General features: G+C 44.3%; 3 long non-coding RNA genes across 3 annotated transcripts in view; 1 reads left to right on the forward strand and 2 right to left on the reverse strand.

Moving 5' to 3' along the window:
- The first annotated feature begins 1,999 nt into the window (after window positions 1-1,999).
- On the forward strand, window positions 2,000-19,074 carry LOC119647967. The gene is made up of 3 exons (XR_005248992.1): window positions 2,000-2,673; window positions 17,067-18,802; window positions 18,933-19,074. It is a non-coding gene; the product is annotated as an uncharacterized LOC119647967 (long non-coding RNA).
- On the reverse strand, window positions 9,413-10,591 carry LOC119647969. The gene is made up of 3 exons (XR_005248994.1): window positions 10,460-10,591; window positions 10,202-10,393; window positions 9,413-10,129 (listed from the first exon to the last, which is right to left on the reverse strand). It is a non-coding gene; the product is annotated as an uncharacterized LOC119647969 (long non-coding RNA).
- The window catches only part of LOC119647971, a 28,932-nt gene continuing 25,317 nt past the window's right edge, over window positions 17,412-21,026 (reverse strand). Inside the window, exons 2-4 of the long non-coding RNA XR_005248996.1 lie at window positions 19,028-20,002; window positions 18,884-18,955; window positions 17,412-18,831 (exon numbers count right to left, since the gene is read on the reverse strand). This is a non-coding gene — a long non-coding RNA (uncharacterized LOC119647971). The remainder of the gene's footprint in view (window positions 18,832-18,883; window positions 18,956-19,027; window positions 20,003-21,026) is intronic.

The following is a 21,026-nucleotide window of genomic DNA, read 5'->3' on the forward strand; positions in this document are numbered from 1 at the left end:
ATGTATTTCTGGTTGCACTATAGTGGCGCCGGCGCAATACACAAAGAGGCACAGTGCTGCATGTAAAATTATTAACCAAATCTTTGCATACAAACATGGAATGATCACGGGAACATGTCCGGTTTGCTGATATGAGCCCCAGGCACTACTTAATAGTCCTGTTTACAATATGTGTTGTTACAACAAACCTGATGTGCTGTTGGTTCAGAGACGGGTCGTTCTGCGTACATTATTGATATTGCTATACCCCAAAACAGCAACATTGAACGGAAATACGTGGAGAATAAGGTGAACTATGAGGCACTTGTTTGGCGTCTCGAGCGCCATAATGCATGTATTGTCTCAAAATCCCTTATGGCTTCTCCTAATGTCCTAGAACTATGCAGAAATATACCATTCCACATTCATGCTCGAGATTGCGGGGAGTTGCCGACGGATTCTTCCATTCACCTACCACCGGCCACCACCACCAGCGCTCCTTTATCTTTGAAGTAGGTGGGATGGTCAGAGCCTAAATGCTTGGCACTTAGTGGCAGTATTATATGAAATCCGTAACTTGCCTAGAAAATAAATAATGAGAAGAGTCTTTTTATAGTTATTTGTTTTTCCAAGTTAGAAGTGGTATCATGAATTTTGTTAATCCACTAATGTCAAACAGATAAGAAACTAGCGTTGATCTTATTCAACCACTTCTTGCCCATCGCTGTCGAGCACTTATCAAATTAGTCAAGTTAGTTATGTCCGCCAATCTTCTCGCAACAATATGGCTGCTAGCTGTGAATATCAAATTAAATCTGTGTTTTCGCGTCTGCAACATCAAGATAATGGTAATCTTTTACATAAAATGTGGCTATAATAAATTATCTACTTTATCGAGAGTTATCTACGAGATACCCCTTAGGAGATGTCAACGGATATCCACTACTAGTTATGTAGAAATGAAAGCATCGTGTACCCAAACATTATTACTTAAAATATCAACAAAATCATTCATACCTGACGTACCGAGCTTCCCGTTTCCGACTTGTTCAACATTCAGCACAAAATCGAATATTTCAAGCTCCCAATAACCAGTGTATTATATTATACAATAAATCGCGGGTCAATTTCGGGCAATTATAATTATTAATATTATTCCTTACCACATTAATAACATAAATGAGTAGAGTGCTTTTATATTACTACTACCTGTGAATGCAAAATTAAAGCTGTGAACGTGACAACACTTTTCACATGTGCAACATCAAATATTACCATTATCTTTTACATTGCTATTACTGCAAATATTAAAATCGAAATTATCTGAGACGATTGCAAATGACGTCGAAATTTCAACAGTTGAAGAGTGATAAACACTGGTTTCAGTAGAACCATTTTTACTTTCATTATATTCTTTCAAGGCAAATCGACTGATATCAACTAACACTGTTTATACGATCCGGAAAAAATAAATTTGTATATTTCGTATTAAACATTTGTGGAATATGAAGCTCCTCACGGCATTGTTAAAAGCTTTCTTCCGTTAATTTCACAATTACGCCGAATTCAACTGCTGGGAATATGACTCAATGCCACAAGTTTATACAACAAACCGGAGGGAAAACGTTATTATGATGAATATTATCCCAATAGATTTGTATAACGAACTTGAAACAGGATATATATCAAGATATATTTGTGCAATCGTTAATTAGTTTGAAGATTCCAGAAAACCAAACGAATTCAGAAATTCAAGAAAAACACAGCCCAACGTATTATTCGTTGTAACGGCATTCGAATCCACGAAACACTTTCAATTGCTGGATTTTTAAAACCAAAGTGCAATTTGTCGTAGAGCACCTTTAATAAGTACTCTCAAAAAGTTTCTTTCCTATTTCCCACCATACAATAAACAACTCCATACATACAATCGCATACACATGTTGTGATTGGCTATTGAATTCACCTCACTAAACGGAAACGTCATGTTACGTAAAAGTTAGTACGTTGCAAGGTTTACGTGAAAGAATGGGCCCTATAGGCCCATTCACCATCTCTCGGAAACCTCGCGGTGTGGACGGAGGGCGTACCGTTTGAGATTTGCATCGAACCACGAGCATTATGCCAGTTTTTGATCGCCTTCGCATTGTGACTTAAAAACACGGGGACGAAATCTCAAATCAGCTGAGAAACAAAGCAAATATTTCATGAAATCACATTGCAAACAATACATACAATTACATAAAATATTTCCTAAATAATTAGCTCCTCAAAATTCCGTTTTGGCAGCCAATGGAACAACTTTTATCGCGCTCGTCGTGCGTGCACACTGCATGGCTTGCGAGTGATATCGACACGCAGCCATAACAGGATCTTGGAGTTCCAATATGCTAAACTCTTATCCTGGATTTGCGATGCGCATAATGAGATGTCAGTTTACGTATTGCACTTATTGTAAACCCGTCGTAGGAGTCAACGAAATGCCAGCTCCTACATCATATTTGTCCTCTAGTGAGGTGAATTCACAGCCAATCACAGGCAAGCGGAACGTAACGAGAGTAATATCTTAATTAACTTGGAAGTTAGAGTCTAAATAGTTTTCATAACTTGGGGCCAAAAGACAATCAAACAGAATATTCACGTAAAAGTCAATGATAGTGAAGCGATAGTGAAATCACTTAAATGGATCAATCGGTGAGGGTGACAATGAAATCACTTAAGTAGAACGAAATATGGATCATATCCGATCAATTAGAAATCAATTAGGTCAAAATGTGGAATGAAATCTTTTAAGTAATCCAATTACTTTTTATTTTAATAATTTCTTTACCGTTAAGTAATTAACACCACTTCTCATTTCAACAATCCTTATAAATATTTAAGATATTTTTAAATTAACAATTCATATGTTATTTTCATTAATGTACACTTAACATTACTTTTTAATTCAACGAACTCAAAAAGACTTCTCTGTTCAATTCCCAACTTGATATATATAATTTGTGACAGGTCTCCTAAAACAAAATCATTCATCGCACACTTTTTTGAGATCTTCCACTCCCTTGGCGTGCCACGCAAAGTGGATAGATCCGCGCCATCTATTTGCTCGCACTCGCAACATTCGAAATAAATTTCGAATGCTGCGAATCCTGCCGCGCCACATCACTCCGCCCCCAGATGAAACCTAGGGGTTTCAGCGACTGATCCCCGAACTTCGTTCGCCGTTAATCCACAAAGCGGACACGACGTTGCTTCGGGGCGCACGCGGGTTTCAGTCTGGACAAAGAGACCGCCTTTTTGTGACCACTGATCTCGAGCTGGAAGAAATGTTCTCCCCGCTCGAGAACGCGGTACGGGCCCTCATATGGAGGCTGCAGCGGCTTCCGGACGGCATCCGTCCTGATCAGCACGTGCGTGCAAGTGTCCAGCTCCTTGGGCGAACAGGCAGGTATGGATGAGTGTCGAGTGGGTGGTGGCGCTTTGATGCGTCGGAGATTGTCTCTCAGCAGACGCACCAACCCCGACTCCGTGAGACCCGATCTCTTGTCGAAGACCGGATCGCTTGGGAGTCTCGGGTTCTCCCCGTAAACCAGCTCCGCGGGGCTGGCAGCAAACTCCTCTCGGCGGGTTGTACGAAGGCCGAGTAGGACGAGAGGCAAGACTTGCGTCCAGGACGGGTCGTCGCGTGCCATAATGGCGGCTTTCAGCGTCCGGTGCCAACGTTCCAACATCCCATTGGATTGTGGGTGGTATGCCGTAGTCCGCTGGCGTTTAAAACCAAGGAGTTTGCCTAACTCGGAGAAAAGGGTGGACTCAAATTGCATTCCCTGGTCAGTGATGACCACTGCAGGGACGCCAAAGCGAGGTATCCACTCTCGACAGAGGGCTTCAGCACATGATTGCGCCGTGATGTCTTTCAGAGGTATTGCCTCAGGCCACCGCGTGAACCTGTCGATGATTGTGAGGCAATACTTATAACCGTGCGAGTCTCGCAAAGGCCCTATTATGTCGAGGTGTATGGTGTGGAAACGCTTGGTAGTGCGGGGGAATGAGCCCACTTCTTTCCTAACATGCCTGGAGACCTTACATTTTTGGCATGCGATGCACTCTCTGGCCCAGGAATTAATATCCTTGTTCATGGAGGGCCAGAAGTATTTTCCGGTGACTAACCGGTTTGTTGTCCTGATGCCGGGGTGCGCCAAGTCGTGAACTGCGTGGAACACTTCCTTGCGAAATGTGGCCGGAATGTATGGCCGAGGTCCCTTTTCCGAGTCTTCGCAGCAGAGCGAGAGGCTTGAGCCGAAGATGGGCAACTCCCGAAATTTGTATTTGGGGTTGGACTTGAGGCTCTGAAGTGCTGCGTCATCCACTTGCGCCTTGGCAATAGCCGAGAAATCGAGTGAGGCGGGGATGTTAACTTCGGAGACACGAGACAAAGCGTCAGCAACAATGTTGTCCTTCCCGGACACGTGCTGGATGTCCGACGTAAACTGGCTTATGAAGCTCAGGTGTCGAAGCTGACGAGGGGACGCTTTGTCGGGCTTCTGTTTCAAAGCGAACGTGAGAGGCTTATGGTCCGTGAACACTGTGAACGGCCTGCCTTCTAGGGAGAAACGGAAGTATTTGATGGACAGGTATGCGGCGAGCAGTTCGCGATCGTAGGTGCTGTAGTTCCGTTGAGCGGGATTCAACTGCTTCGAGAAGAAGCTCAACGGCTGCCAAACTTGGTCCACCTTTTGGTGAAGGGCAGCACCTACTGCGTTGTCAGAGGCATCAACAAAAACGGCTAGGGGTGCATCTTGCAGAGGGAATGCCAAGAGCGTAGCGTCAGCCAGTTGTTGACGAGATTTGTCAAACGCGCAGATAGCCTCTTCAGACCACACGATCTCTCGTGTGTCCTTAGTTTTGGGGCCAGACAAGTACGCGTTCAAAATGGACTGGAGATGGGCGGCCTTGGGCAGGAAACGACGGTAGAAGTTCAGCATGCCCAAGAATCTCCTCAACTCCCTCACTGTCTTTGGACGCGGGAAGCTTGTTATCGCTTGCACCTTGTCTGGGTCGGGCTGTATTCCTTCAGGGGAAATGAAATGGCCGAGGAATCTCACCTGTTGTTGAAGGAATTTGCATTTCTCAACGTTTAGGACTAAACCGGCCTCAAGGAGACGTTGAAAAATGCACTCGAGATGGGCTAAGTGCTCAGACTCAGTGGTAGAAGCGACCAAAACATCATCCAAATATACGAAACAGAATTCGAGGTTTCGCAGGACTGAGTGAATGAACCTTTGAAAGGTTTGCGCCGCATTGCACAATCCGAAAGTCATTCGGGTGAACTCGAAGAGTCCAAAGGGTGTGCATATTGCCGTCTTTGGAATGTCTTCAGGAGCTACTGGAATTTGGTGATAAGCCTTGGTTAAGTCCAAGGTCGAAAAGATGCGGCAATTCGCGAGGTGATGCGCAAAGTCATGGATGAGTGGAATTGGATATCGGTCAGGAACAGTCTGTGCATTTAGTCTTCTGTAATCCCCACATGGGCGCCATTCGCCGTTTGGCTTAGGGACCATATGCAGTGGGGAAGACCAACAGCTGTTTGAGGGCCTGCAGATACCCTGTTGAACGAGTTGTTCAAACTCTTTCCGTGCAATTGCCAGTTTCTGAGATGGTAGAGGACGCACCTTCGAGAAGATCGGGGAACCAGTAGTGATAATGTGGTGCTGCACATTGTGCTTCACTGGTTTGGAGAGACTACAGTTGGTAGTAATCTGGCTGAACTTTTGGAGAAGTGCCCGAACACGAGAGTCGGTAATGTCTTCTAAAAGAACGGAAAGATTATTGCCTGGGTGAGATACCATATGTCCCGACGTATTAAGGTTGGTCGTGGAATCTATAAGAGACTTGTTTTGCAAGTCCACCAGCAATCCATAGTGACACAGGAAGTCTGCGCCTAGTATGGGGAAGCTGACATCCGCCAGGATGAAACGCCACGAAAACGTCCTACGCAAGCCAAGACTCACGTCCACTTGCCTATACCCGTACGTGTTTATGCGGGAGGAATTTGCTGCCGCAAGTTTGAGCGGTTGAGGGAAAAGTTGATGATGCTGGGGTACGGGAAGGACCGAAACCTCCGCACCCGTGTCGACGAGGTAGTTGCGCCTGCTGAGAGGGTCGAAAATAGTTAGGCGACGTGGCGCTGCGTTCTGGGTGGCCGCCGCCAAGACCCCCCGCGGACCTAGTTTTTTGCGGTAGGAGAGAATCTACACGGTAGCGTACATCTTGTCGCTTTATCCCCGAATCTGCGGTGGTACCAGCAAATCCCTGGGTCCGTGGACTGTCTTGACGACCTGCTACCTGATCGCCCTTTTCGGATGGCAGACCGCGAGCGTGCTCGCGATCTGGCGCCCGAACGCTGAGCGTCCAACGTCGCCCTCATCTCGGCCATACTGGCTGTTAATGCAGCAATCTCGCGCCTCAATTCACCCACCTCATCCGACGGTGGTTGAACGGCCGCCAAGGTTGGGCGTACGTACACCTCCTGAACCTGGTCGGCCGTCGCTGCCAGTTCCTCCAAGGAACCGGAGACGCAAGCGAGGATCGCCTGGGTGCCCTCCGGGAGCCGACGCAGCCAGAGCGACTTGATCAGGTCTTCGCCGATCTTACTCCCACCCAATTGCCTCATTTCACGAAGCAATTGGCTGGGAGTTCGATCACCTAAGGTTAAACCTGCCAGCAAGTGGTCTAATTTTGCCGACTCGCTTGCCGACAGGCGCCTGATCAACTCGCTCTTGAGCTGCACATACGATGTCGACTTCACCACGTCGGACACCAGAAGTATGGACTCTTCGTCCAGGCCGACCACCGCGTAGTTGAAGCGGGTCGCGTCCGATGTGATGCCGGACATTTGGAATTGTGCTTCCAAATGCACGAACCACAGTTCGGGGTTCCGCCGCCAAAACGGAGGAACGCGTACGGCGAGGGCGGTCACTTGCGGGTTCGATGGGCCCGCCGCGTCCCTATTGTCAAAAGACATCTTGTTTCACGAAAAGTACGAGATTGAAATGCAAACGCGGTGAGTTTATTCTGAAACGCGGTGAACTTTACACCGACACGGCAGGCTGCACCCACAAATGCACGCACGAAACGAGAAAAAAAAAAAAAAAAACGAAGCGGACGCTATCCAGCGCAGACCAAAAACACCACCAATGAGAATGGAGGACTCGCGATGTTAAACACTTGCACGCCGTCTCTTGCAGCGATTTCAATTTTTTTATTATTATTTATACAAAAAGTTGGGACAAACTCATTACGCTTAAAGAAGAGTGAAAAGTACATGCGTGCCACGCGAGCATTTTAAAGTAAAACTAAAGAGAATTTCCTCAGGTCGTTAAGTTGCAGCGGTTACATTTGGTATGTATTTCGTCGTGGGGTCTTCTTATTCCGATAGCCGAGTAATCTGATGGTGATGGTCCGACGTGTGTCGCGTAGTACACTGTGTAGAGAAGGTTTGTTGATGGGGATGATGATGTGCTTGAGTTTTTCAATTATATGACACCTCGTGCACAGCATTGAGGAATTGAGACTTCTGCATTTGGAGCATATCGATCTTCTCGATTTGTTCTTGGACGTAATCCACTTTCCGTTTGAAGTAGTCTTTGGAGTCTTGTAGAATTTGTAGGCCACGAAGGAGATGGCTAGCAGGCCAATGGTAAGGACGATTCCTCCGATGAACGAGGGTCCATCGAAGTGGCGGCAATTCGGAGGAGGCTTGACCGTGGTTGTTGTGCTGGGACTAGGAGGCGTCGTTGGGGTTCTTGGAATTGGCGGTGTTGAAGTTGAGGTGGTCGAAGTGCTAGATGAACTTGAGGTAGCTGAACTGGTGGTTGTGTTTTTGGGAAGTTCCGGGGTCACCAATTAAGTAATCCAATTACTTTTTATTTTAATAATTTCTTTACCGTTAAGTAATTAACACCACTTCTCATTTCAACAATCCTTATAAATATTTAAGATATTTTTAAATTAACAATTCATATGTTATTTTCATTAATGTACACTTAACATTACTTTTTAATTCAACGAACTCAAAAAGACTTCTCTGTTCAATTCCCAACTTGATATATATAATTTGTGACAGGTCTCCTAAAACAAAATCATTCATCGCACACTTTTTTGAGATCTTCCACTCCCTTGGCGTGCCACGCAAAGTGGATAGATCCGCGCCATCTATTTGCTCGCACTCGCAACATTCGAAATAAATTTCGAATGCTGCGAATCCTGCCGCGCCACATCTTCATCTCAAAGATTATTAGAATCAATTAATAGAAAGTGATGGGAGGAATGATTATTCAAAGATTTTACGATCACTTCATTGGATCAATAGCAGTCTAGAAATGTGAGGAACGATGGATGATGTAACTTGCCCTTCCATAATCGGAATCGCGTCCTCGTGATCCTCATTGATATCTACCATGATATTTGCATTGTTTATCTTTGTTTTACAACAAAAGTATATTATTGGCAAAATAATCAATATTGCGGTAATGATGGCAATATCTGTTATAATGCTTGTCCAGGTAATTGTTTTGGATTTAAAATTGATCTCTTCTAGGTTTTCCAAATGTTTATGATGAACATATTACACAGTCAAATTACTATATTCCCCACAGCTTATATTTCTAATTACATTGGGTAGTATGACGTTATTTTCAATGTAGTATATTTGGTTCTTAAACGTAAGGTTATTTATATTTATTTGAGAATTTGCGTATTTAATCAAATTATGTCGTGGTAATATAATATTTTGGTCTTTATCATTTAAATTTTTTGTTACAATGATATTTTTCATTTATTTGTCCGACTTACTTGAAGGAGCGATCTTTCCATTCCCTAAGTGGGGTGAACTCAGACCAGAAACAGATCGATGAATGATTTCGATGGCAACGCATGGTAAACACCTCAATGGTCTTTCGCAACCATTTATCAATTTATATTTGTCGAACAGATGACTGTGTGCTGGAGAGCTCTTTGCTGAGACGAAGGGATTTATGTGTGCTATTCGGGTCGGCGTGGTTGCCACCCGAGTTTATGAAAAACGGGTGGCGAACGACCAATGCAGAATATATGGTTCGGCACTGGAGACTTTGGACCATCTTATTCCTGGTTGCACTTTATAGGCCATTATTGGCGGCGGTGCAATACACAATGCTGCATGTAAAGTGATTAACCGAAGCTTTGCATACAAACATGGAATGATCACGGGAACATGTCCGGTTTACTGATATGAGCCCCAGGCACTACCTAATCGTCCTGTTTACAGTATGTATTGTTAAAACAAACCCGATGTCCTTTTAGTTCAGAGACGGGTTGTTCTGCGCACATTATTGATATTGCTATACCCCAAAACAGCAACATTGAACGGAAATACGTGGAGAATACGGTGAACTATGAGGCACTTGTTTGGAAATCAAAGAAATTTGGCGTCTCGAGCGGTTGGTTGTAGATGCCATAATGCATGTATTATACCAAAATCCCTCATGGCTTCCTCTGATGTCCTGGACCTATGCAAAAATATACCATTCCACATTCATGCTCGAGATTGCGGGGAGTTCTCGACGGATTCTTCCATTCACTTACCACCGGCCACCACCACCAGCGCTCCTTTATCTTTGAAGTAGGTGGGATGGTCAGAGCCTAAATGCTTGGCACTTAGTGGCAGTATTATATGAAATCCGTAACTTGCCTAGAAAATAAATAATGAGAAGAGTCTTTTTATAGTTATTTGTTTTTCCAAGTTAGAAGTGGTATCATGAATTTTGTTAATCCACTAATGTCAAACAGATAAGAAACTAGCGTTGATCTTATTCAACCACTTCTTGCCCATCGCTGTCGAGCGCTTATCAAATTAGTGAAGTTAGTTATGTCCGCCAACCTTCTCGCAACAATATGGCTGCTAGCTGTGAATATCAAATTAAATCTGTGTTTTCGCGTCTGCAACATCAAGATAATGGTAATCTTTTACATAAAATGTGGTTATTACTGCAAATATCATAATTCAAATTAAATTAAAATCTTACTATTATTAACAAACCTGCCGGGTGTTAAAGTTGCTTCTTTTGGGTCAAATTGGTACCCCTTAGGAGATGTCAGCGGATATCCACTACTAGTTATATAGAAATGAAAGCATCGTGTACCCAAACATTATTACTTAAAATATCAACAAAATCATTCATACCTGACGCACCGAGCTTCCCGTTTCCGACTTGTTTAACATTCAGCACAAAATCGAATATTTCAAGCTCCCAATAACCAGTGTATTATATTATACAATAAATCGCGGGTCAATTTCGGGCAATTATAATCATTAATATTATTTCTTACCACATTAATAACATAAATGAGTAGAGTGCTTTTATATTACTACTACCTGTGAATGCAAAATTAAAGCTGTGAACGTGACAACACTTTTCACATGTGCAACATCAAATATTACCATTATCTTTTACATTGCTATTACTGCAAATATTAAAATTGAAATTATCTGAGACGATTGCAAATGACGTCGAAACTTCAACAGTTAAAGAGTGATAAACACTTGTTTCAGTAGAACCATTTTTACTTTCATTATATTCTTTGAAGTACTTCTTCAGGATCGCGATGAATTTTTTGAGGCAACTATCACTGTTTATACGATCCGGATAAAATAAATTTGTATATTTCATATTAAGCATTTGTCGGATATGAAGCTCCTCACGGCATTGTTAAAAGCTTTCTTCCGTTAATTTCACAATTATGCCGAATCCAACTTCTGGGAATATGACTCGATGCCACAAGTTTATACAACAAACCGGAGGGTAAACGTTATTATGATGAATATTATCCCAATAGATTTGTATAACGAACTTGAAACAGGATATATATGAAGATAAATTTGTGTAATCGTTAATTAGTTTTAAGATTCCAAAAAACCAAACGAATTCAGAACTTCAAGAAAAACACAGCCCGACGTATTATTCATTGTAACGGCATTCGAATCCACGAAACACTTTCAATTGCTGGATTTTTAAAACCAAAGTGCAATTTGTCGTAGAGCACCTTTAATAAGTTCTCTCAAAAAGTTTCTTTCCTATTTCCCACCATACAATAAACAACTCCATGCATACAACCACATACACATGTTGTGATTGGCTATTGAATTCACCTCACTAAACGGAAACGTCATGTTACGTAAAAGTTAGTACGTTGCAAGGTTTACGTGAAAGAATGGGCCCTATAGGCCCATTCACCATCTCTCGGAAACCTCGCGGTGTGGACGAACCACGAGCATTATGTCAGTTTTTGATCGCCTTCGCATTGTGACTTGAAAACACGGGGACGAAATCTCAAATTAGCTAAAAAACAAAGCAAATATTTCATGAAATCACATTGCAAACAATACATACAATTACATAAAATATTTCCTAAATAATTAGCTCCTCAAAATTCCGTTTTGGCAGCCAATGGAACAACTTTTATCGCGCTCGTCCTGCGTGCACACCGCATGGCTTGCGAGTGATATCGACACGCAGCCATAACAGGATCTTGGAGTTCCCATATGCTAAACTCTTATCCTGGATTTGCGATGCGCATAATGAGATGTCAGTTTACGTATTGCACTTATTGTAAACCGGTCGTAAGAGTCAAGGAAATGCCAGCTCCTACATCATATTTGTCCTCTAGTGAGGTGAATGCACAGCCAATCACAGGCAAGCGGAACGTAACGAAAGTAATATCTTAATTAACTTGGAAGTTAGAGTCTAAATAGTTTTTATAACTTGGGTCCAAAAGGTAATCAAACAGAATGTTCATGTAAGAGTCAATGATAGTTTTTTTTTTTTGGGGGGTAGGGTAGGTGAATGCATTTACGCACACAGTGTTGGACTCCCGATTCGGTACGTCGTCGGACTACCAACTAAACACCTCCCCATCGTCGGAGAGCTAGCCTGGAACCGTTTGTCACATTACTTCGGGCCAGCCCCCGAACTCTCCCGCTTTGCGGAGCCTTCAAATCAGGGAATTCCTTTCACCAACGGGAGGGGAGACGAGGAAGGGAACTGTCAGTTCAAGGAACCCCAAGGAACGGTCGAGTTCTATCTTCTTAGCAACGAGAAGGGCCCGAACGTAATGGGCAACACGGTTCCAGCTATCAGCAGTCCTCAGCATCTCTTCCACAATGTTGTCTGGAGAGAGATCCCCTGTGTTTAAATAGAGCTGCTGACGAACCCCATCCCACCTTCCACAAGAAAAAAAAGTGTGGTGGGCATCGTCCACAACTCCATTGCAAAACACACAATCCGGAGAACGCGCCTTTCCAATCTTGTGCAGGTAAGACTGAAAATTTCCATGCCCACTTAAAAATTGGGTAAGGAAATAGTCAGTCTCACCATGCTTCCAATTCAGCCACGCACCTAAGTTGCCGATGAGCCGCGCAGTCCATCTGCCTCTAGTTTCATTTTGCCAAGAGAGCTGCCACTCGTCTAGAGTGTGTTGCCGTTCTTCGCGAGCAACCACTTCCCTTGGCTCATCTCCCTTGCGCTTGTATATGGCCTGACGCTCCCCAGCAAGAAGGGCAACGGGGATAACTCCCGCGATCACCATCACGGGCGGTTCAGAGACTGTGCGATGCGCAGCCGCCACCCGTAAAGCTCCCCGTCTCTGTACTTGCGCGAGGCGTCTACGATATACCTCCTTGTTAAGAACGCCAGCCCATACCTCTGCGCCGTAGAGCAGGGCAGACTGCGTTGAGCTCATCAGGAGACGTCGCCTACTAGACGTAGGACCCCCAATGTTTGCTGCTTGGATTTGCTCAGAAAAACTCATCTTTGAGTCAAGAGTCAACCCGAGGTACTTTACCGCCGATTTTGACTCGATTATCGACTCGCCGAACGATATGGGACGCAGGGTCGGAATTCTCTTTTTAGTCAGGATGACTACTTCGGTTTTTTCCAGTGCAAGGTTAAAACCATGAGTAGTCATCCATCCGCTTACCCGTCGCATCAATATGCCGAGTCTACTTTGCGCCTGTTCGACAGTGCGTCCAGCAACAAGCGCTGCGACATCATCTGTCATAGGTAGCGTTCCAGAGGTCCGGCCCTAGGATGGATCCCTGTGCTACCCCCGATGTGACCTCCATCCACCTTTGACCCTCTAATGTTTCATAGAGCAGGGAGCGGTTCCTCAGATAGTCCCTCAATATCCGTAAGAGATAGTTCGGCACGTTGAAGGTATTCTCTAGTGTGCCTAGAATGTCTTTCCATCTTACGGAATTGAAGGCGTTTCTGACGTCAAGCGTTACGAGGAGCACCACCCGTCGAGTTCAGCGGCTATGTGCCTCTGCTCGTCGAACGGCGTCCACGACCTGCATGACAGCATCTATTGTCGATCTCCCTGCCCTAAAACCAAACTGCCGGGGAGATAAATCTCCGGCAGCGCGTATCGTTTCAGCGAGTCTACTTCTGATGAGCTTTTCGAGCACTTTCCCAGCAGTATCAAGCATACAGAGCGGGCGGTATGAAGACGGCAGTTCGGGATCGCCTTTCCCTTTAGGGATCAGCGCAAGCCTCGCAACTTTCCAACGAGCAGGGAAAATGCCCTCTTTCAGGCAAGCGTTGAATGCGCCGAGCAGTAGGTCTGGCCGGTGTTGGAATACCAGTTTGTACACCTCTGCTGGAATACCTTCGGGTCCTGGCGCCTTCTTGTTCTTCATAGAGAGCACTGCCTGTTCCAACTCTTTTACAGAGAAAAGTGGACAGTCCTCTGCGCTCTCCGCGCCGACGTCACCATCCCAGACGGGGTGTGCAGGGAAGAGTGCCCTCACAATGCGGTCCATCTGCTCGGCCTTAAGTGAACAGGGTTTCCGCAGAGCCTCGATTTTTCGGGTTACAAGTTTGTAACCGAGTCCCTACGGATCCCCATTCACCTCGTCGATCAGGTCTTGCCAGCAGCGAGCTTTGCTCTTGTTTATTGCGCTGCGGAGTCTCCTTTTGGCTGATTTGTTCTCCATCATTGTGGTACATGCCTCCTCCCGGTCGCCTAGATGTTGTGTTAAGCGGCGGAGCCTGTGACATTCCTTCCGGAGCTCTGCGATTTCCACTGTCCACCAATACATGGAAGGTTTGCCGCGCCTCGATATCTTCCTGGGCATGGAGGCTCCGCAGACCGTCGTTATCAGGTTCATAACTGAATTTACGACAGTGTCAGCAGCGGCGCCACCGCCCCCAGGAGTACTCTTCAGCGTGGCCCCACCTATTCCCAGAGTTTCGACAAACTTCCCGGTGTTCACTTTCGCGACGTTCCATACACAGAAAGATCGCTGGGGTGGCGCACACCGAGAGTTCGTGTCCACCACTTCGAAAGCAATGTATTGGTGGTCACTTGCCGAAAAATCTTCCAGAACTCGCCACCCGTCCACCAGCGACACCAGTGATTCCGATGCGAAGGTTACGTCTGGAATGCTTCCTTCGCAGCCCGGACGCCGGAACGTTAGGGTGGATTTGTGGTTTAGAACTACCAGTCCTGTTCTCGCCGCCATTTCCAGAATTCGTTTCCCTCTGGAATCTGCGTGAGGCATGCCCCATTCAATTGCCCTAGCATTGAAGTCACCTCTGACCAGGATCCGCCCATCCGTGCTTAAGATAGCGTCCTCCAAAGCCTCAAGCCTCCGACGAAAGTCCGGCATCGTCTCATTCGGCGTAAGATAGACACTAAAAAACGTTATCCCTGAACACCGAATCCAGACAAAGCCGTCCTCTCGGCCTTGGGCAAGAACCCCCAGGAGGGTGCCGTCCCGAACCCAGATGGCAGCGGTACCTGATATGTCTGGGTGCCATGAAACTGGGCCCTTGTTTCGGTACTGCTCACTGATGAGTACTAAATCAGCTTTGGTCTCCGCAGCGAACTGCGCTAGAAACTCGTGAGCGGTTGCACTCCGGTGCAAATTGATTTGTAGGATGCGAATCATGTTGACCGTATCCTAGCTCTTTCCAGTTCTGCTCTGAAAACTGGACACCGCCCCGATCCCGCAGTGTGCGCAATGCTCTCATCAGTCGCGCCACGGTCCCTGCATAGGACGCAGCTTTCCTTTTCATTGCAGCTGTTCGCTTTATGGCCATCCTGACCGCATTTACGGCATGTTGCCCTTCTGTCAGGTCTCCGACAGATTGCAGATGTGTGCCCATAGTCCAAACATCTGTAACATTTGGTTGGGGCGGCCTGAATTCGTATCCTACACACTACCCAACCAATTCTTATTTTCCCGCTGTTTAGAAGCTTTCTCGCGTATTGCTCGGCAACTTCCACCACAGCGAGTTTTTGGCCTCGGGAGTTTGCGGGGGTGTTACCAATCCGGACATTGGTTATCTCCGGGCATTCGCGTTTGATGGCCTCTTCTACCTCGTTCTTTTCCGTGAGACAGTCAAGGTCTCGGATTTCTAAAGCACACATGGGTTCCAGGCTAGAAACCAAAGCTTTTTCTCCTAGAAGCCCCTTGACTGCTTCACAGAACGTGACTTTATTTATAGTCTTCGGGCCTAGTTCGATTAAGACTCCACCACCCTTCCTTTTACGTATGGAAGACACCTCCGCTCCGTTGTCTTCGGGTTTGATTTTGTAACGGATTTCACTGAGGACTTCCGCAAAAGTCTTGCCTCCCGTCGGCTTAATAAGCAAAGCTGGCGGTCTAGTCCTCCTTCGTCTCCCCACCTTTTCTTTTGGCACTCCGTCCTTCGTGTCCGCCTTAGTTTTAGGCAGAGGTTTTTCTGATGGCGCGACGTGTTGTTGTCTTTTGATCCTCTTCGCCTTCTTCTTTCCAGCCCTGGAGAGTACCTGAGTGAAGTCTCCTTCAGATGTCCCTTCCTCCATTCGTTTTTTACCAAGTTCGCTCTGCAATGGGCTGTCAGCGATCCGTTTGGTACTCGTGGTGTTCTCCTCGGGAAGCGCGGTTGTTTCTGCTTCCTGCGGATTTTGTCTTACTTTCCATGTTCGCCTATAGTATGAAATCCTGTCCAGGAGCTCTTCCAGTTCCATTAGCCCGTTTTTCACCCCCTTACCGGCCTTTTTTCTGAAGGAACGTCGAAGATCGCATGTGCTTCACAACTGCCATGCATTTTTTAATAAGTCTTTCCTCTTCCGCTTGTGCCAGAGTAATCGACAGTCCTCCCACTCGGCTTATATTCGAAACCATTTTATTAGTTTCGGCAGTTTCCACTGTGTCTCTTTCCCCAATTACAGCACTGTGCTGTATGGTCTGGGTTCCTCCTATCTGTGTTGCAGGTGCTGCATCACTTTCCAAGCCTTTCTCTCCGTCTGCGCGTCCCGATGTCTCGTCGGGTATTTCAGCCCTTGTTGCGTCCTTCGCTGGGCGCTGGGGCGAACGGCGCATTTTCGTGCTGCGAATAAACGCAGTCAGCTCACTCTCCATTTCCACTATCTCCTCGTTTTGTTCGTTTTTTCTTCATTTGAGTTGTTTACCAGCGCATCGTGTGCAAGGGAGCGGGCCGCAATAGTCAGGAACGGGTATACCCTCGGGGTCACAGCCCCTACCCCAGTTCCCTGAGGTCTGACCTACGCTTAGCTGATCCCGGAATTCACGGACGGATCAGCACTCGCTCGGGGCAACGCGGTCCACTAACACCGGTTCAATGCACACTACCCGACCAGGGTCCCGAAGGGGCTGGCTCCTGATACACGCCACAACTACCACCTTGGCAGAGCTAGGCTCACATCACCCCATCGACGTCGACAGGGAGTTGTCGACGGCTCCGGGGACTCCCAGTGTGTCCCAGCGTGTATCGGTCATTAGCAGTTCGCTCTTCACCGAGAAACTTTCTCGAGGCTACTACCTAGGACGCAAGTATTATGCCAGCTAGGGGGTCAGAACTACTTGCTCGGGCAACTCGGGGATGCCACTCCCCGTATCGTAATCGACCTATCAAGGATCGTTGACGATCCCTGAGGGAGTGGATAGTGAAGCGATAATGAAATCACTTAAATGGATCAATCGGTGAGGGTGACAATGAAATCACTTAAGTAGAACGAAATATTGATCATATCCGATCAATTAGAAATCAATTAGGTCAAAGTGTGGAATGAAATCTTCATCGCAAAGATTATTGGAATCAATTAATAGAAAGTGATGGGAGGAATGATTATTCAAAGACTTTACGATCACTTTATTGGATCAATAGCAGTCTAGAAATGTGAGGAACGATGGATGACGTAACTTGCCCTTCCATAATGGGAATCGCGTCCTCGTGATCCTCATTGATATCTACCATATTTGCATTGTTTATCTTTGTTTTACAACAAAAGTATATTATTGGCAAAATAATCAATATTGCGGTAATGATGGCAATATCTGTTATAATGCTTGTCCAGGTAATTGTTTTGGATTTAAAATTTATCTCTTCTAGGTTTTCCAAATGTTTATGATCAACATATTACAAAGTCAAATTACTATATTCCCCACAGCTTATATTCCTAATTACATTGGGTAGTATGACGTTATTTTCAATGTAGTATATTTGGTTCTTAAAAGTAAGGTTATTTATATTTATTTGAGAATTTGCGTATTTAATCAAATTATGTCGTGGTAATATAATATTTTGGTCTTTATCATTTAAATTTTTTGTTACAATGATATTTTTCATTTGTTTGTCCGACTTACTTGAAGGAGCGATCTTTCCATTCCCTAAGTGGGGTGAACTCAGACCAAAAACGGATCGATGAATGATTTCGATGGCAACGCATGGTAAACACGTCAATGGTCTTTGGCAACCATTTATCAATTTATATTTGTCGAACAGATGGCTGTGTGCTGGAGAGCTCTTTGCTGAGACGAAGGGATTTATGTGTGCCATTCGGGTCGGCGTGGTCGCCACCCGAGTTTATGAAAAACGGGTGGCGAACGACCAATGCAGAATATATGGTTCGGCACTGGAGACTTTGGACCATCTTATTTCTGGTTGCAATATAATGGCGGCGGTGCAATACACAATGCTGCATGTAAAGTGATTAACCAAAGCTTTGCATACAAACATGGAATGATCACGGGAACATGTCCGGTTTACTGATATGAGCCCCAGGCACTACCTAATCGTCCTGTTTACAGAATGTATTGTTAAAACAAACCCGATGTCCTGTTAGTTCAGAGGCGGGTCGTTCTACGCACATTATTGATATTGCTATACCCCAAAACAGCAACATTGAACGGAAATACGTGGAGAATACGGTGAAATATGAGGCACTTGTTTGGAAATCAAAGAAATTTGGCGTCTCGAGCGGTTGGTTGTAGATGCCATAATGCATGTATTGTATCAAAATCCCTCATGGCTTCCTCTAATGTCCTGGAACTATGCAAAAATATACCATTCCACATTCATGCTCGAGATTGCGGGGAGTTCTCGACGGATTCTTCCATTCACCTACCACCGGCCACCACCACCAGCGCTCCTTTATCTTTGAAGTAGGTGGGATGGTCAGAGCCTAAATGCTTGGCACTTAGTGGCAGTATTATATGAAATCCGTAACTTGCCTAGAAAATAAATAATGAGAAGAGTCTTTTTATAGTTATTTGTTTTTCCAAGTTAGAAGTGGTATCATGAATTTTGTTAATCCACTAATGTCAAACAGATAAGAAACTAGCGTTGATCTTATTCAACCACTTCTTGCCCATCGCTGTCGAGCACTTATCAAATTAGTGAAGTTAGTTATGTCCGCCAATCTTCTCGCAACAATATGGCTGCTAACTGTGAATATCAAATTAAATCTGTGTTTTCGCGTCTGCAACATCAAGATAATGGTAATCTTTTACATAAAATGTGGCTATTACTGCAAATATCATAATTCAAATTAAATTAAAATCTTACTATTATTAACAAACCTGCTGGGTGTTAAAGTTGCTTCTTTTGGGTCAAATTGGTACCCCTTAGGAGATGTCAACGGATATCCACTACTAGTTATGTAGAAATGAAAGCATCGTGTACCCAAACATTATTACTTAAAATATCAACAAAATCATTCATACCTGACGCACCGAGCTTCCCGTTTCCGACTTGTTCAACATTCAGCACAAAATCGAATATTTCAAGCGCAACCAGTGCATTATATTATACAATAAATCGCGGGTCAATTTCGGGCAATTATAATTATTAATATTATTTCTTACCACATTAATAACATAAATGAGTAGAGTGCTTTTATATTACTACTACCTGTGAATGCAAAATTAAAGCTGTGAACGTGACAACACTTTTCACATGTGCAACATCAAATATTACCATTATCTTTTACATTGCTATTACTGCAAATATTAAAATTGAAATTATCTGAGACGATTGCAAATGACGTCGAAACTTCAACAGTTGAAGAGTGATAAACACTTGTTTCAGTAGAACCATTTTTACTTTCATTATATTCTTTGAAGTACTTCTTCAGGATCGCGATGAATTTTTTGAGGCAAGTCGACCGATATCAACTAACACTGTTTATACGATCCGGATAAAATAAATTTGTATATTTCATATTAAGCTTTGTCGGATATGAAGCTCCTCACGGTATTGTTAAAAGCTTTCTTCCGTTAATTTCACAATTATGCCGAATTCAACTTCTGGGAATATGACTCGATGCCACAAGTTTATACAACAAACCGGAGGGTAAACGTTATTATGATGAATATTATCCCAATAGATTTGTATAACGAACTTGAAACAGGATATATATGAAGATAAATTTGTGTAATCGTTAATTAGTTTTAAGATTCCAAAAAACCAAACGAATTCAGAAATTCAAGAAAAACACAGCCCGACGTATTATTCATTGTAACGGCATTCGAATCCACGAAACACTTTCAATTGCTGGATTTTTAAAACCAAAGTGCAATTTGTCGTAGAGCACCTTTAATAAGTTCTCTCAAAAAGTTTCTTTCCTATTTCCCACCATACAATAAACAACTCCATGCATACAACCACATACACATGTTGTGATTGGCTATTGAATTCACCTCACTAAACGGAAACGTCATGTTACGTAAAAGTTAGTACGTTGCAAGGTTTACGTGAAAGAATGGGCCCTATAGGCCCATTCACCATCTCTCGGAAACCTCGCGGTGTGGACGGAGGGCGTACTGTTTGAGATTTGCATCGAACCACGAGCATTATGTCAGTTTTTGATCGCCTTCGCATTGTGACTTGAAAACACGGGGACGAAATCTCAAATCAGCTAAAAAACAAAGCAAATATTTCATGAAATCACATTGCAAACAATACATACAATTACATAAAATATTTCCTAAATAATTAGCTCCTCAAAATTCCGTTTTGGCAGCCAATGGAACAACTCTTATCGCGCTCGTCGTGCGTGCACACTGCATGGCTTGCAGTGATATCGACACGCAACCATAACAGGATCTTGGAGTTCCAATATGCTAAACTCTTATCCTGGATTTGCGATGCGCATAATGAGATGTCAGTTTACGTATTGCACTTATTGTAAACCGGTCGTAAGAGTGAAGGAAATGCCAGCTCCTACATCATATTTGTCCTCTATTGAGGTGAATTCACAGCCAATCACAGGCAAGCGGAACGTAACGAGAGTAATATCTTAATTAACTTGGAAGTTGGAGTCTAAATAGTTTTCATAACTTGGGGCCAAAAGATAATCAAACAGAATGTTCATGTAAAAGTCAATGATAGTGAAGCGATAGTGAAATCACTTAAATGGATCAATCGGTGAGGGTGACAATGAAATCACTTAAGTAGAACGAAATATTGATCATATCCGATCTATTAGGTCAAAGTGTGGAATGAAATCTTCATCTCAAAGATTATTGGAATCAATTAATAAAAATATACCATTCCTCATTCATGCTCGAGATTGCGGGGAGTTCTCGACGTATTCTTCCATTCACCTACCACCGGCCACCACCACCAGCGCTCCTTTATCTTTGAAGTAGGTGGGATGGTCAGAGCCTAAATGCTTGGCACTTAGTGGCAGTATTATATGAAATCCGTAACTTGCCCAAATCG

Source organism: Hermetia illucens, chromosome 2 (genome assembly GCF_905115235.1).
Source record: "Hermetia illucens chromosome 2, iHerIll2.2.curated.20191125, whole genome shotgun sequence".
NCBI lineage: Eukaryota > Metazoa > Arthropoda > Insecta > Diptera > Stratiomyidae > Hermetia > Hermetia illucens.